This window comes from Cebus imitator, unplaced genomic scaffold, assembly GCF_001604975.1.
Source record: "Cebus imitator isolate Cc_AM_T3 unplaced genomic scaffold, Cebus_imitator-1.0 Scaffold374, whole genome shotgun sequence".
Classification (NCBI taxonomy): Eukaryota; Metazoa; Chordata; class Mammalia; order Primates; family Cebidae; genus Cebus; species Cebus imitator.
In genome coordinates this window covers 1,894,617-1,912,867 of record NW_016107689.1, presented here as the reverse complement: position 1 = coordinate 1,912,867, position 18,251 = coordinate 1,894,617, and positions in this window count along the sequence as shown.

Sequence of the window (18,251 nt, the reverse complement as noted above, 5' to 3'; positions counted from 1 at the left end):
GGGAAAAAAAAAAAAAGAAAGAGCACAAGCAGTGTTAGAGCCCAGATGATGTCAACCAAAATATTCCCTGGGAAGAGCTTACCCTGAGTAGAAACTGGCATAGCACATCTGACACATGGCAGAGTGCAGCACTGGCAACAGGGAGTCAGTGGGAAGGAGCTTGGGAAGTACATAAGGTCAATGATTGCAATCTTGGAAAGGTGCTGATTTTGGAGGAAAGAGAACAAAGTATTCTTGAAGGTGACTACTGCCTGTAAAGGCGGGAGTGGGTAGAGAAAAGAAGGGAGACTGATGATAAGAATCTTGCAGAAATCAGATATCAAGAAAGAATCAGGACCAGCCTACAGGCTGGCTGCTGGCTACCCCCACACAGCCTACCCTGTGCTCCCTGGAGGGACCATGTGAGCTGGAAGACTAGGTCATTGTGTTGTCAGTAGATGTCAAACCCTTTGTTCCCAGATTATCTGGGTCCAATGTGGCATGATCAGAGTCCTCAGAAGCATGTGTCTTCCATAGATGTGCAGCCGCACACTATCTATTTGTCCTGCAACCATGAGTGACAGAGCAGAAAATATATTCTGAATATAAGGCCTTAGGAGCTTCAACTTGCCCACTTCAGAATTTATCTTCTGAGATAACTCTTCATCTGTAAGCCTATTCTCCTTTTACCCTGACTCTACACAAAAGTCTTGCTCAATACATGCTCCCAGTATAATTATAACCAACCCAGTTGTTACCAAGGTTTTCAAACAGTGAAGCCCTAAAAGGATTCCATGTGCTGTCTTCCACAAGAAACAAAACTCAATGATAATGAGTAAAAAAAGTGTGATGAGCAAAAGTTTGACAGTAAAAGAGCTGATGGAACTATATCATCTGAGACAAAAATCAGCCAAACATTCACACCATTAGTCCATTCATGCCGAAGATAGTTTGAAATCAGATGGTTAATATTATGAACAAATAGACAGGGGCCAGGCTTGGTGGCTCATACCTATAATCCCAGCATTTTGAGAGGCTGAGGTGGGAAGATCATCTGAGTCCAGGAGTCTGAGACTACCTGGGCAACACAGTGAGGCTCCACCTCTACAAAAAATAAAAATATTAGCTGGGCATGGGTATGCATGCCTGTAGTGTCAGCAACTCAGGAGGCTGAAGTAGGAGGATCCCTTGAGCCTGGGAGTTTGAGGCTGCAGTGAGATATGATCTAACTACTACCCTGCAGCCTAGGCAACAAAAACAAACAGGAAATCCAGAATCACTGCAAAAAGTAGGTCTTTCACCAATTCTGAATTTGAATTTATCAGGCTGGATTTTCCTTAACTGCAAGGTTCAGAGACCAATAATATGTCAGAGATACAAAAGCAACCTAAGTGGGGATCTGGTTACCTCACTTGGCCCAACATTTGTCTTCTAAGAGAAATGGTAAAATCAGCTGACATGTTTTCAGAGGGTGAAATAGTGGTGAAAAACAAGTAATGAATCTGTAACGGCTAGTGCTCTACCAACTCCCCTTCCTGTGCAAGCGTTATCTTGGACACCAGTGGTGATGCTATTTGGAAGACATTATATATAGCACTGTCTCCAATCCCTAACAATACTTCCATGCTAAACCTATGACCCTATGAAAAATTCCTTCATCAGCAGAGCCTAAAGGTATTAGTGCATAACTTTGTGAAGTTTTATCTTCAGATCCTTCCTATAACAAAGAGAAACACATTATCTATCGCGTGAAAACGTCTGAAGCATCACATGCTGGTGACCTTGAACAAAATGAAGCCTCAAGAAAAAAAGAAAGAAAGAAAGAAAGAAAAAAAGAAAGAAAGAAAGAAAGAAAAAGAAAGAAAGAAAGAAAGAAAAAGAAAGAAAGAAAGAAAGAAAGAAAGAAAGAAAGAAAGAAAGAAAGAAAGAAAGAAAGAAAGAAAGAAAGAAAAGAAGAAAGAAAGAAAAGAAAGACAAGTCTAAATTGAAATAGGATTCCTGATATTTCGAAAGCCGCCAAGGGTTGAAGATGTCAAGGAGTTTCCCAACCTGACAGTTGCATCTGAAAGAAGAGAGTCAGTCGCCAGATTTAAATCTAAACAGCAGCCATGGAATACTTTTTTAAATGGCTTAAAGAAGAGCCAGATTCCAGCATGGTTGGGTTTGGGGAAAATGCTGAGGGCACTGAAAAAGCAGCAGCACTCCCAGCCCAGCATGCAGACCAGCAGTGTTCTCAGCGGGGGCCAGGCGGGTCCTTTCCAGGGAAGCTGCATGGGTCAGGTGAGGCTCTGGCACAAGCCCTTGCATGGCAGCATCCCCCTGAGTAAGAAATGGAAACAGAGGGAGGTTGTCTGTACCTTCACAGAGAATAAACAATTGCTGCTTTGGCAAATTATAGGGTGTCATAAAATGGACACACTATTTACTGCTATTCTTCTATTTTTTCATGTTCTTTCAGAAAAATATCTATGTATACAAAATGAATACATATGAAAGAAAACAGGCAAAATTGACATACTTGCCAGCATCTTTCGAATTCTCACCATTGTCACCTGTCACCTGGCAACAGTAACTTCAACTGCTGCATTCACAGCCCTGTCTTTTGATATAGTGCATAAGCTCCTTTTCTCCAATTCCCCTGCATTTTCCATTGGTGAGTACACCCAAGACTGAAGGCTTTTATCATCTATTTTCAGTGTGAATGAATGGTTTACAATTTGACTTTTTAGACCTATAATTCTGGTACAGAGTATATTTTTCTTTCTTGATCTAGAGAGTTAGATCGTATACTTATGTGTCCTGGAAACAAAATATATTATCAAAAATGCTGTAAATTGAAATAAAGTAGAATATTTTACTTCCTTAATATAATCAGAGTAGGAAGTCACAATACAGACTTAGATAAAAGGAAAGATGTTACCCTTATGTATTTCTTTATATTTTTCATCTAGAAAAGTTTAATACCAATCTAAGTTGAGATTTTACTTTTTTTGTGATTTAATTTTATTAAATATATTTAAGAGGAGAAAGAAACCACTAAGCTGAAATTAACTGATTTTCTTGTCCTGGTAAGAAATCAGACACAAAATTATCACTGTGTTACAAAGGCAAAATAGTTCCAATAATAGCATCATTTTAATTCTGCAACATCAAACATCAATTTGAGATTGCAGTTGATTTTTCTTTTTTCAGAAATGTCCAAATATCATCATCAAATGTTATAGTATAGTTGACTTTCAATATGGTGATGGATAATATATAATATTACTGAGGGTACACTATGTACTAGATTATATTCTAAGTACCTTTTCTATATTAATGTAATATGCACAATAATCTATGAGGAAAATATTAAAATCACTGCTTTATAGATTTAAAAGCAAAGGAAAAAAGTTATAAATGGTAGAGGAGTTGGGATTTGAACTTTATCAGATGCTTCAGCAGTTCTTCTTTATGTGTTTTATCATTAACCATGTGGATTCTTTAGTATGATTATTGTTATTTTTGACCAAAGGCAAAATAAATAAATGCGCCTTTAAAAANAAAAAACAACTTCTAAATGTCCTTAAGGTCTAGATAGTGAACTTATTTTCACTTGACTTTTAGAAACAACTTATTATTAGTCAATTTTTTCTTAACAAAATTTTATTTTGATGGTTCTCATTTTCTTTGAAAGAATAGAAGATAAAAAGTGGTTCAGATATTAATTGTACACTTGAAGATGACTAAACTACAGATGTGGAGGAAAGAATTGTCAAAAACAGATGGCAGGACAGACTGAGCCCACAGGCTGAGTTTGCCAATCTCTGAATTAAACTAATGAATCATGGGCGGGTGATAAATGCAGGTAATTTATTGCAGTATTCGTTATTAACAAGTTTACACAATGTTATAGAAAAGCATGAAGAGTTAATCTTAAAAATATTGCTGTTAATTTTGCTCTATTGACTGTCATGTAGATGTGCTTTATTTTTTATTCATTAAATCACCCACATAGTCGGCATTTATTGTTGTACCTACTGAGTTTCATATTTGTTTTCATTTTCGTATACTGTAAAATCAGCCACCATTATATGTGTTTTAAATTTGTACTTAGATTACTGAAATAACTGAACAGCATTTGGTTATAAACATAATAGCTTTACATCTTTGAATGTTCATTGGAGAGGTGGGGAAAGGCATAACATCATTGTAATTAGAATTACTAGATGCCTAGATTAAAAACTGACAAGACAAAATACATAATAAATTGACCCAGCAGGATAATTCATCTCAGAGTCAAGGGAAATAATTTAATAATAGATCCTTATGAATAGCGTATAGCTCACAGATGATTTACTTTGCTTTTAGCCATTTCTGTAATTTACTACGATTCCCTACTTCATGCCCTCCATCTAGTGTGTTTTTTTTTCTCCTTCCCATTTCTTTGCTCTCTCACAATATCCAATCATCATTTTTTTCTCTCATCCCTGTCACCTCTAAGTTTTTATCTACCACTCCTGTCTGCAAGTAAAATCCTCATGCATCTTCTCTCTCCTTTTGTTTAACTTTAAAATATAGACATTGTAATACATACAGGTAGAGCTTAGTCTTTTGTAGAATGCAAATTGGAAATTACAAAAATGTTGTTTAGTTCTATTTCTAACATATATCAATAATTACATGAAGGGATCATCTAGGCTTCAGAAGTTTATTATAAAATGGCACAATTTCTTTTCCTGAGACCTAAATCACTTTTATGCCTTTCAAAAATTCATCACATTACATTTATAAGGGAAATATAATACCCCTTGTATACATTCATGTATCAGTGCTTACTATAGTTACATTTTCTAACATCCTTTGAATGTCTCACGGTGACTAATTCTTACATCAGACTCTAATATGGGCAGTGACTCATGGAGACAATAGGAGAGGAGTCGAGGGACTGATTTTGATCAGTTGGTGGTATAAAGCCCTAAGATGGTATTTATATATTTCATCACTGCCACCTACTAACACCAAAGGAAAGGGGAGTGTCATTATATCCCTCTTTGACATAAAAATTTCATGGATTTCTTTATCCTATTCGATTCAATAGTCTGTTGATAATAAGATAAGGTTTGGAAAAGATGGAAAAAGAAGCTTCTCATATTCAAATATTTCCACTTAAAAGTCTCGAAATATAAGATTGGAAGTGACCTTAGAGATATCATCCTTTCTACTTTTTTTGCCAATGAGAAACTAAAATATGCAGGCTGACCCTTTTGTTCACAGTTACACTGTTCTTTGATAAAATAACTGAGTCTTGGACCTGGTCTTCTACATCCTTATACAAAATAGAGCAGGGAGGAATTCTGAAAGCGCTTTGTGTATATTGGGGCTATTTTCTGCAGTAAACATACAGAAAGAAGGCATTCATTCAAACTGGGTTGGATGGTGTTAAAAATACCCATCCTACTCTTTAAGGGTTTATTGTGGAAACATAAGGAAGGACTGCCCACACATGGTAAATCAGTCTTCTTTCTGAAGACTAACAAAAGTGATCTGAAATCAGTGTGAATGTCACTCTTGGTATTCAGCCTCCTTTAGAAAATGTAAACCTTGAAAGACCAAAGGAAGGCATTGCCATAGCAATTTTAAGATTTTACCTGCTGGTTTCCTGCCATATTCTTTAAAAACTGAACTCAGAGCTAATGAGAATAATCCTCAGGGGCATGTAGGAATAAAATCTGTGCCTAAATGAAAATCTAGGGATAAATAATGAAGAATTATATTCCCAAGACACTCCCATTGTAGAAAGCTGCTGTGAAAACCTATCTGTATAATATTGGAAAACAAAAATGTAATGAATTTTGTATAGATCAGAAAGTAACAAAATATAAACACTAATATCTTGTAGATTTGTTTGAAATAAAACTGCCATTCATTTCCTACCGGGCATTACTATTTCAATGTTCTTGCTTCTCTCTTTGTAAATAATATTTAAATGACTAAAAATAATTTAAATATACAAACTTGTCTGTAAGCAGCAAAGTTTACTTTTTTTCAGTTAAAAAAAGGAGTAACTAATTTTAATTATAAAATGGTTGTGTTAGGAGTAAAAAAGACTTACTGGGAAAAAAGTAAAATAAAGTGAAATGGTGTGTTGTTTTTAAGAGTTTACTTTGTAGTAGTTGCTTATATGAAAATATTAAAAAGAGAAAATAATCATTAAAATAAAATCTCCAGTCAAATGGAGAGGAAATTTTTTAAGCAGTATTAATTCTATAGCCCAAAATCACAAGATATTCTTTTTCCTAATAATAAAGATATTAGGTAGTAAGATTTTACTATTTTACTTAAAATCTTACATTTAAAATTTCTATTTTAAATATTTTACTACCTATAGTAAAATATTTTTAAATTTCTATTTAAAATGTAGAAAATATTTTACTATAGGCAGTAAAATATTTTCTACATTTAATGGTATTTGTTAACGTACTTGTTTTACTTTGAAATGGTATATGAATGGCTCGTTTATTTATATTTTTATTAACTCAGACATTTGGTATAAAAGGTAGATACTTGATAAGTAAAAATGTCAAATTCTCTTATTACCCACCATGAACCTGGAGCTAGAAAAGTGTAAATTTATTCTTCCCTTCAATTACTTCTCACACTTGCTTGTTATAGCTTCCAGGCTCTGGCAGCAGACTTGGTATTACTGACTATGAGAAAGATGATAATCATATTTGTCAGATAAACAATTAACAAACAAGCAATAATACCAGTTGAAGAAGGGGACAGATTTGAAAATTGCTTAAATGACAATTAAAATTGACTATAATCAATTTTGCATAAAATCTTTCTGACTCCAAAGACTGTCTTGTTTTGTTTGGTTTTCTTATCTCATGTGGATTTAGAAAGAGAAAATAAGCAAACCTATTGCTCTCAGAGGGTACAGTGAGTTGTAACAGGGAGCAGGTAACAGTTCTGATAGGCTGACAAACATTTCCTGACCTGAACAGGTCTTTAACATTTCTGCTTCCCTAGTACTACAGGTGAAATGGAGCAGAAAGTAAAATGTTTAAATGTCTATAATATGTTCAAGTTTTTAGGCAGTCTCCACAGATATGAAAATATAGTCAGTAAGTCTTACCTCAATATTATGATTATATTCAAGTAATAGTAATCTTCATAAGATATCTGGAATATTTCCCTTCTTACACATTTTAAAAACACTTTTCCTTTTTAGCACTTAGAAAATTTTTCAACATGTAACAGTTCATTACTAAATTTAATGAAGCCAAATTTTTCCTAATAAGTGCATTGAGGGAGAAAGTCTTTATTTCTCAACTAGGTTCAATAGCTTTTCTACTACAATATAAACAAGTTGCTAATATATTTATGCTCTTAAGATAAAAATGTTGCTAATATATTTATGCTCTTAAGATATTTTGTGTTTAAAGTTAATGTTAGAAGTCGACTTCAAATTGTCATTCTCTTAGCATATGTGAAGCAGAATTAGGAACAGAGAAAATTCCATTATAAAAAAGCTCTTGATTAATACACATAAAGTCATAAAAATGCATCATCATTCTTATTACGCAAGGAAATCATGCTTTATAGGAAATAAACTAGTTTGTAATATCTTTCAAAAATTATGAAGTGTGCTCAGAGATATATTAAAAAATCTGATGGTAAGATGAAATATATTTAATGAAGCATATCATGGATGTTTAACTGAAAGCCATACCAGCTTTATTGTTGTTGGAGGCAATATATGCCTCGTGTTTGAATGTTAATTCCCAATAAAGCTGGCATTCTGGAGTAAAGAAGAATGTTAAAGAATCTTAGAAGCATCTCTGATGATATGCTTATTAGTCCACTTACTCTATTTGAGATAGATTGATGATACTTTCTCTTTTGAATAGATTTAGTTTAAGTATTTGATTGCTGGAAATTGATTTTTGCATACCTGACACATAAATTCTTAGGCTGGTGGAAAAGATCACTAGAAATGTTGCAGCAGACTAAAAATGAGATAATAATATTACATGTCCTATATGGATGATGTGAAAGTTAAATGAGAAAACACAAATGAAACGATCACCACAGAGCTTTGCATCTATTAATAAATGCTCATGAGTAACAATAGTTGTTGTAGTGGAAAACAAGCAATTAATTAAGAAAGTGATATAAAATAGTAATATTAAATGAGTCAAATATATGTTAGAAGTATTTTGAAAAGAGAACATTAACAAAAGCTTACATTTTCCATTGACAAAAGTCATTACGAATATTTCAAAACAACCATTTAACTTTAACTAAGAAACCATACTTGACTTCTTTTCCTGTGTTGTTTTTTTTTTTTTATTTCTCTGAGAATGTGATGAGCAGTACAAATATGGATGTTTTCCATAGGAAACTTCAAGATTGCAGCTTATGGATCGAAAGAAGTGTGCCAGTATCAGTTAAACACTGATTTAATAAAGAATTTTTAAAAGAATTAAATTTGAAAATCTAAGCAAAATTTTGCATTTGGCCATGAATTGTGCCTTCTTTCCTTATTCATACACATCAAATCTTTGTAATTGAAGATCTGAATTTCTTTGAAACTAACTAAGAGGTTCACATATTCTAGAGAAAGTCAGGGGAGAAAAAGAAAACTGACAATTTAGTGAGCTTCAGCCTAAGTAGAAACAAACAGAATCCAAAGGCTTTCAATAACATACAGGTATGTCAAAGTTATCAATATGAGCTTTGTAATTTCATGCTTTTAGTCATTTTTATCTCCTGCTTCTTCAATTATGTTTATTAATTACATAAAAATAAACAGATAAGATCTAAGAAACTGAGAGAGAAGGAACCTGAAGGAATTCTTTCTTCTTCTATTTTCAGTTGTAACATTCAGGAGAAGAGGGATACTCTGTGTTAGAATACAACACAGTGATACTTAAAAAGAGAAACGAATGAAGCACGTTATGACTTCTTGGGCATATTCTTAAAAGACGAAGTAGAATAACAGGAGCCAGAACATTTTGGTCTGAAAAACTGCCTTGAAAATTAATGTTAAAAAGACATACACAGATTCCACAAATCAGCCACCAGTAATTTTCATCACTTCTGGACAGTTAACACAGAGGACAGGGCTTCTCCTTGAGAGCTGGGGCAATGGGTGAACTACAAAGACTAGAATGACTTGAAATTCAATTCAAAACCTGTGCACATACATTCATAATAGAAGATTAAAGATCAACTCATTACCCCTGTTTCTGACTTTACAGGTAGGAATATTGGGAATCTAAGATGCTAAATAACTCACCGATGACAACAATAAGCAAACCCATAAATGGTAGGTTCAGATATAGGAGCTATGTTTTTCTTTCAGCATGTAGTGGTCTTTACAATATATATTTACATTAGTTAATCAAATTATTTTTACCTTATCATTAAGCAAGCACCTAAAATATATCAGGCACCAATTTACATAACTAAATGCAGTATATCATTTAATTCTCCAATGTCAATTGGCAAGTCTGTCTTTATTAATTGGGGAGTTTGAGTAACCAGTTTGTTGGAGGTAGATCAAAAATTCTAAAATTCCCTGACTGTAAAACACCAATCATATTATACTCTCATTGGCCTTTGCTATGTCGATAACTCTCCTCTCAAGAATATAAAATCATTTTGTATTGTCTTTTGCGCCTTTGTTTTTCAAAGCAATTTTCACAGTGCTGAGCATGAAGCAGGCACTCAGGAGATTTCTGTTGGTTGAGTGATGATGCAGATTGTGGTTTTGGTGGTATTTGTGATTTGGTAGCCACCCAGACCACTAAGTGAAGGAAGTAAAAGAAAATGTACCTTGGAAGTATTGATTTCTCATTAAATATTGAATCTGTAGAAAGACAGTCAACAAGGTGCTGAAGAAGTACATGGAATACCCATCAATTTATCACTCAGAAAATTAGATTTAGAAAAGAAACTCACTGACGTCTGAAAGCAATAAACCTTGGAAAAGTCAAATTGACCCTCAGGCATATTAACACTCTGAAATACAGAGACAGAATCAAACTGTAAAGAGGCTATTTTCTGAATTATTTTTGCTATTAGTCTCACTATTTTATAGGCTCATTGATTTTTAAAAACTCATATATGTTTACTTTCATATATGATGAAGCAATCATGTATGTTTACAAACATATACTTTTACTTTCTTACTTACATATAAAGAAATAATTTAAAATAAAATATAACCATAGAGGTTGAGCCAGCAGCCCTATTAATGAACACAGGATAGGATTATGAATTGGTACAATGGAAACCATTTGCACACTGGCAGGTAGGCATACCTCCCTCAGTTACGGTCACCACTACTGAAATGAAAGGCATTCTTTGACTTAAAATATTTTAATTTTCAAGGAATATTTAACTTTTCTAGCTGAAGTCTTTATAAAATATTCTTTAACATCAACTCAGTTGAAGAAAAGGACAGAATAATCACATCAGCAAGTAATAGTAGGTAAAGAACAACAAATGAAAAAGAGAGATATTGAAAAGAAGACTTGAAGACTAATATTTGAATAGACTAACACAAGGAATCAAGCCAAAATACTTCATGGAGTTAAACAATCATGAAATATCCTATTTCAATAACGTTCTTCTACTTAGTTGCCTCTGACAGAAACTTGAATTGTAAAATTTAGATTTAGCCCTTTACCTCTGCATTCTGCTTCATATTAGGCCAAGCAGTTGAACTCAAACAAGGCGTTAATTGTTCATATATCTTTTGTTTTAACAATTTAAAATATCTTTTGTTTTGTTTCACATGTTTCTGGTTTAGAACTTCCTTACCAATATGTGTCTCCTCAAATTAACTTGTCTGGCTGCCAATTTCATTTTGAGAAATATTTTTGACATTTACTAATGCAAAAAGTTGTACCCAACTTGCTCTTAAGTCATACTTATATCAGCTTTCCATTGTATGACCTTAAAAAAAAAAAAAAAAAAAAAAAAAAAAAACAGTAATTGACAAAATCAGCCAGGATACTTGAGGAGCTAGCCTTCAATTTTCAGTATATTACAGATCCCTCATTACAATGAATATTTAGAATCTTCAAGGCATGAAAAATGCAACTAGGGATGTTTTGGAGGTTAAGTTAGGATTCTCAGATTCCTTGGGATCCCTTGGTGATCTATACTTTAATATCTAATATGCTACATTTTGCTAATCAACGCACTGCCTTTGAGACACAATTTAGCGTCTTTAATTGAGCAGGATACATAATTATCTGATCCAACACTTTTTCTAGTCATTTGAATATAGAAAGAACGGGCTTCCTCTAGTAAAGTCATCTACTTCCTGTGTGTTTGTTACACATGTTCAAGTACACTAGCTGGGACTAGAAATCAGCTCCTTCAGAGTACCAACTAAAGGCAACCAGATTAAAATTGTGTGCGTGTGTGCATGTGTGTGTACTATTTCATAGCATGGTCCATTTCTATGGTATAAATACATATACAGGGATCCTTGAGACGAGATTTGGAAATGGCTATACATAATCAGTAGCATTCCACTTCCCTTAAACTGTAACTAGGCATAAATATGATGGTGCTTGAGAATAGTGACATTACCACTCAAAGGCCTACCTATATTCATGTAAGAAATGATTTGGTTAATGTTAGGATATCGTTACTCTATATTTTACTGTATCTCTGAGCTATGGAGTTAAAGGTATCATACTTCCACAAGAGTTCTGAGTTCTGTTTACTTGTTCAGTTTCTATCAGCTTTATAACACAACATAGAGCCATAAAATATATTTTATAAAAAATCTCAGATGATTAATGTTTTCCATGACAGTATCAAAGGCTCAGATCCACGCAATCAATTATCTTTATACTATTAGTCATGTCCTTCTCCTTTGAAATGATTGCCTGCCATCTGTTATTTCATTAAGTATTAAATCTTTGTTGCTGAGCAGCAAGCCAATTTGCCTTAGTGATTTTACCAAAAAAAAAAGCATTTTAAATGTCTTTATGAGAGATGTAATTGCTTAAATTCTGTGTTCTTTTACATTTCAGATAAAAAGTGAATATATGCACATCAAATACATGGCAATAAAGTTAATGAAGCCATTGGTTGTGCAGTCATACAACCCCTTAAAAGCCTAGTCACAGCCTCAACCCTACATTATCACAGTGTGTATCTGTCACAAACTTAGCCCATTAAAAATGAGGATGCGTATATGGTAACTAAGCAAGGGCAACTTTATTAATAATTTCATGAGGGAATAAATTGTTGCCATTTATGCCTGCTACTAAACTGCCTTGAATCGTATTTTTCTTTTAGATGTGAGATTGGTATATAGCTGATCCCTCTATATTATCATTGATCTAAACACTGAATTTGCATTCCCTAAGGGATCTCATAATCTAGATTCAGAACTATTTAATTTGGAGCCTTTAAGAACATGTTCTTCATAAGGCTACATTAATGTGCAAAACAAATAATATATATTGCATTCAAGTTTTCTTAATAATCACAGTTGTCAAAAGGATCATAGTTGTTGCTGTTGTGTGTGTGCAGGCTGGAGTGCAATGGCGTGATCTCAGCTCACTGCGACCTCCACCTCCTGGGTTCAAGCAGTTCTCCTGCCTCAGCTTCCCGAGTAGCTGTAATTACAGGCATGCACCACCATGCCTGGCTAATTAGCATCATAGTTTACTTCCAGAAAAAAAGATAGTAAATATTATTAACATTATCTTCTGGTCAAAGACAGTATTTGTTGGCCAGAGCTGACTCTCAGCAGAGGTTATTTCAAGTAGGCCAGGTAGACTGCCAAAGAGTTTATCTTAACTAATGGCAGTTTAGACAGTGTTTATTGTGAGGGTCCAATACAAGACATTTGTTCAAATCACTTTCTAAGCCCAAGCAGACAGAACATTTATAGACAAAAACATAACAACTGGTCACAGAGGCAGGTTATTATTAGCAATAAAGATTGAGGATGGAAAACTGTGCAGGGAAATAAAAGATTCAAACTTTGAAGTGGTGTTAAAGACTTAGATATATATTAGACCAGAAACAGAATGTGGATCAAAGTTGAAACAGAAAATCTCAAGCTGGAACACATGCTTTTTAAATAAGCCTGCAATTAAATTAAAAGTGAGGCCACCATTATTGGAGTGTAGGTTTTTAGGAAAATGAGCTAAAAATTGTAAAACCAACAGAAAATCTCAATGTCAGCACTAGAATGCCGAATCTAACAGCAATTCAACAGAGAGGATAACTAAGTGTCTAAGGAGCTCTACAAGTGAAGGGTAAATGTCAGCTGCAGAAATTCCCAGAGATGTTTATATATTGCCTGTGTCAAACCTAGATAGATCTCACCTAGGGAGAGAGCTGACTGTGGAGAGATGTCAATTTTGCGTGTAGCAGTAGTTGCAAAATTAAAGGCTGAGAAAAGGCATTTTCTAAATATAATTGTTTTTGCTAGTGTTGATTGTCAAATACTGTATCTTATACAGTATTTGTCTCTTTCAGCACTTCAAATTGATAATGTATTGGAAATCAACTTTCTTCTCTAGCCTTAATTTATAGATCCAAGTTCCTAGAACTACGACAGATTCTCATTTGATGTCACTGGCCAAGCTTTCTAAAAATACAGATTGCTGGGTCTCAGTACCATCCTAAGGTACTGTCCAGGAATCAATCAATCAATCTATCTATCTTAAAGATTTCTAGGTGATCCTGGTATATATTCAGGAAATGAAAACTATTTTTAAAAATGACAGTGTTATTTAAAAAAAAACTTGATATAAAAGAATTTAGACTTAAAGGCTAACAAGATGAAAATGAGTCAGTATTTGAGTAATAAGGAATTTATTTCTGGAAAATGAAACATCTGATTGCAGAAGGTGACCTATAACAAGACAGACAAAAGGCAAGCAGTTTAAAAGGGAGAGAGAGAAAAAAGCCAAGAGAGCTTTAAAACCAGGGCACCGTTTGATTTATATTCACCCAAGGAGATGGAAAATGATTTCCCTTTCTCAAGTAAGAGTAATCAGCTTTCTGGAACCCTGGTGTTGGGGAATTTTAAGCCATGTAATTACAAAAGCAAGAATGAAAAATCACTGTAACATAAAAAAGGTAAAAGTGACAGCTATTACCTAGGGTATATGCCACAAGATATCTAATTGTAATCAGACTTAAAAGCAAAATTAAAAACAAAAACAAAAAAGGAACTATTTTATATGTAGGGATCACTGCTAGTTCTGATATAAGGAAAAATTCTTTAGTTTAATGATAGTGAAGTCAAATGTCTGTGGTAATGGAAAGTCTTCATTCGGTAAAAATAAATAGTTGGTTAGGTAACAACAGGAGATATTCATGGAAATGTGTGAATGATTTACAAGGGTCACACTATTAGAAACATGGATCATAATCTGAAAGTATACAGAAAAGTAGTATTTTTAGAGAAAAAGAGAACTTATAATGGAATAGTCTAATGTTTAATACTGTTCGAAATAGAGAAATAGAACTTTTAGCAAGCGGTGTTTAAATTCAGTTAATGGAATTCGCTGTAGGAACCCCTAAATCTCATGTGCTCTTCTAATAAAGCCATTTGTGCTTCTTTTAAGTATTTGAGAGAACTGGAGGTGACAAGTTCATGCTGAATCTTACAAAAATGCCTATTACTCAGTTTTATACATTTCAAATTTGATTTCAAAGTTCCACAGGTGAGTGTAAGGTATTTTTTGCTACCACATTTCCTCCCTAAGCCACTTCCTCAGTTAAAAAAGAAAAGAAATGGAGACACTTTTGAGACATGGTTCAAAATCAGAACAGAAGTAAGCATTAGAGAAGCATTTTGGATATTTATTCAAAAGGAACTGAAAAAAAATAAATTATAGCGTATATATTCTTTGGGAGAGTGAATAAAGAATTGAAATATATAAATAATATCTTGCCACATATATATATATATATATATAATTTTTTTAACTTTAAATAGACCTTTAATAACTGGGGTGTGATATAGGACTTCAAGTTTGGATAGTCCAGGCACAGAGACAGTGGACAGCTCAGTAGGCCGTCTGAGAATGCTGCTGGCGGTAGCCACCGCGGCGCATGTAGTCCTCGTTTTTGCAGTAGTCGTCCTTCTGGTCTCGGAAGTAGCCACCATAGGTGCCCTGCTTGTGGTCAAACACCTGCTTATTGTTTTTTTTTTTTTTCCATTTATTTATTTTATTGCATTTTAGGTTTTGGGGTACATGTGAAGAACATGCAAGATTGTTGCATAGGTACACGCGTGGCAGTGTGATTTGCTGCCTTCCTCCCCATCATCTACATCTGGAAATCACGTGTGATTTCCTCCCCTTGCTATCTCTCCCCAGCTCCCCACCCCCCACCGTCCCTCCCCTATTTCCCCCCAACAGACCCCAGTGTGTAGTGCTCCCCTCCCTGTGTCCATATGTTCTCATTGTTCAACACCCACCTATGAGTGAGAACATGCANGTGTTTGATCTGCTCTTCTGTCAGTTTGCTGAGAATGATGGTTTCCAGGTTCATCCATGTCCCTACAAAGGACACAAACTCATCATTTTTGATGGCTGCATAATATTCCATGGTGTAACATATATAATACATAAAACATATGTTTTATATAAATAACATATTATATAAAAAACATATGTTTTATATAATATGTATATAAAACATATATACATGATTTATATATAATAAATATAAAACAAAGTGGCAAGATATTATATATATATATATATTATATATACAATATATATAACACACAAAGTGGCAAGCTTTAAGGTAGTTTTATTATTAGGAATTGGCAACAGGAAATTAACCCAACAGAAGAATCTTGAAAGAGTCTATTAAGAAGCAATCTCAACTAAGGCATTGTGGAAGAGGCTGGCAGGAGAAAGCTGGCATTTCAAGCTAGTGTGGGTACATTGTTGTTAACTGCTCCCTGCAACAAGAAAAAGAAAGAAAATTCAGGAAAAACCTTTAGTGTCTTGATAATCAGAAGTGTCACAGGGTGACAGAGGTGAGTAAAACAGAATTAGGGAATAGGTGAGTGGAGAAGGCAGTGATTATAGAATGTATTGATAGTGAATGAAAGAAAGGGTAAGGATATGAAGAAATGTTATAGTTGTATAATGTGGTAAAAACAATGTTAAAAAATCACTACCCATGCCTGTTTTTCAGATGCCATTCAATGAATATGATAAATGTATTTCTAGCATTTATAAGAGAATGCTGAGTCATTGTAAGCTGTAGACTGAGCTTATACTCATTTCTTTCTCTCTTAGTTTACAGTCATATAATGCATATTAATATCTCCCACTCTGCTTATGGTAGAGTTTGTTGTTAAAGATAAAGGAGTGTTGTAAGCTATTTTACAAAGAATTCATTCTGATTAATACTTGCAGAGAAGTTCTGTAGGGCGTTTGGGCAATATGATGGGCATCTAGGACCATGAGGGCATTGGGGAACTCACACCTGAGCTGGCCAGTTTTATGTGGGGACACATCCAGTCACTCGTCATCCAGGCTGGAATTCAGTGACACAATCTCGGCTTACTGCAACCTCCGACTCCCTGGTTGAAGCGAGTCTCCTGTCTCAGCCTCCTGAGTAGTTGGGACTCAGGGACATGCCGCAAGTCCCAGCTAATTTTTTTTTTTTTTGTATTTTAATAGAGATGGGGTTTCACCGTGTTGCCCAGGCTGGTCTCAAACTCCTGAGCCCCGGCAATCTGCCCATCTCGGCCTCCCAAAGTGCTAGGATTACAAGCATGAGCCACCAAGCCCAGCAATTTTTTTTTTTTTTAAAAATTTCTTGGAGTTCCTCAAAATTTTTTTTTTTTAAGGGAAAAAAAAAATTTTTTTTTTTTTTTTTTTTTTTTAAATAAGTTGCTTCTTTGCCACAATTCTGTCCCTGTCTCCCCAACGTTCAGACCACAATTTCCGCAGCTCTGATTTCAAGGGGAAGCAAAGACGATAAGACAGGAAATAAACCACACTTAAGTAATATAATAACGGGACTCTTGCTCTAAGCCACAAAATTGGGCAAATGACCTGCTAAAAAGGGAGATTGTTGTTATGCAGCACTCAGCACCAAGGGCAGAGCTGCTCATGAAGAGGATGTAGAAATATGCAGACATCTTTCTCGTCGTTTTCAAGAAAGTGATTTAACTTCCAATGTGAAAATACTTATATGAATCCAAATGTGACTTTAATGAAAAGTCATAATTTGGCATTTCCCAAGGGGTTATAATCTGAATCCACAGAACCATCATGACTTCTAAACACTTTTTAGTTTAATTATGTTACTTTACATAAATTAAACAAATTTATAATATGATCATTACACTTAAAATGTTGCTTTATCTATTATTAATATTTTTACTGTAAATAAATATATAATTTCTTCAACTTCAAAAGAATTGGAATAAATGATAGAGACATTTTTATTTGATGAAAAGCTTGTTTTAAGTAAACATAGAGTACTGAGCTATTCTTTTCCTTTACAGATATGACTTTGCAGTTTTCAAGAAAACTAAATAACTGCAGACCTTATAATCTTCCAAGATCTCTATCTTCTATATCAATATCTACCATCTCCTTTAATTAAATAAATTATCTCCTTTGGTGAATTAAAAATGTTAACAAATTTAAATGGCACTTAAAATTTGTGAGAAAAAAATTTTGTGTGTTTTATTTGTATAAAAAGAATTTGAATCTTATTTTAAAGGTCACTTTAGATTTGTTTCTTTTTTCAACTCAAACCTGGTGTTTATATTTAAATCATGGTTTATAATTATTTTTCTGGAAGCAATGTTTATTTCCATTACTTCTGTAGAGTGGATTTTTCTTCTCAGGCAGAGAGATGTCAAAAAAAGAGAAAAGTACTTGCAATAAATAATTTCATTCAGAGACAAAATACCTTCGGTCAATTTAGATTTTACATAGCCATGTTCAATAAGGAAAAAAAAAAACACTATCAAATCTTTGAAACACCAAATTCAATGAAATTTTATGGGTCGCTGATGAACTGACCTTTTAAATCATTAAAAAACAGCATAGAGAAAACAACAGATATTACTGACTATATTTTTAAGAGAGCTTACTATACTGTGTTTTCTTCAAGGTTACTTTTTAAATATCCTTAAATGTGTTTAGAATGTTTATAATTTTACTATGTTATGAAGCAAATACTTTGCATGGTACATTTGTAGCACTATTTTCTGTAAGTATAATAATATAAATCATTTTATTTAAATTAGATAC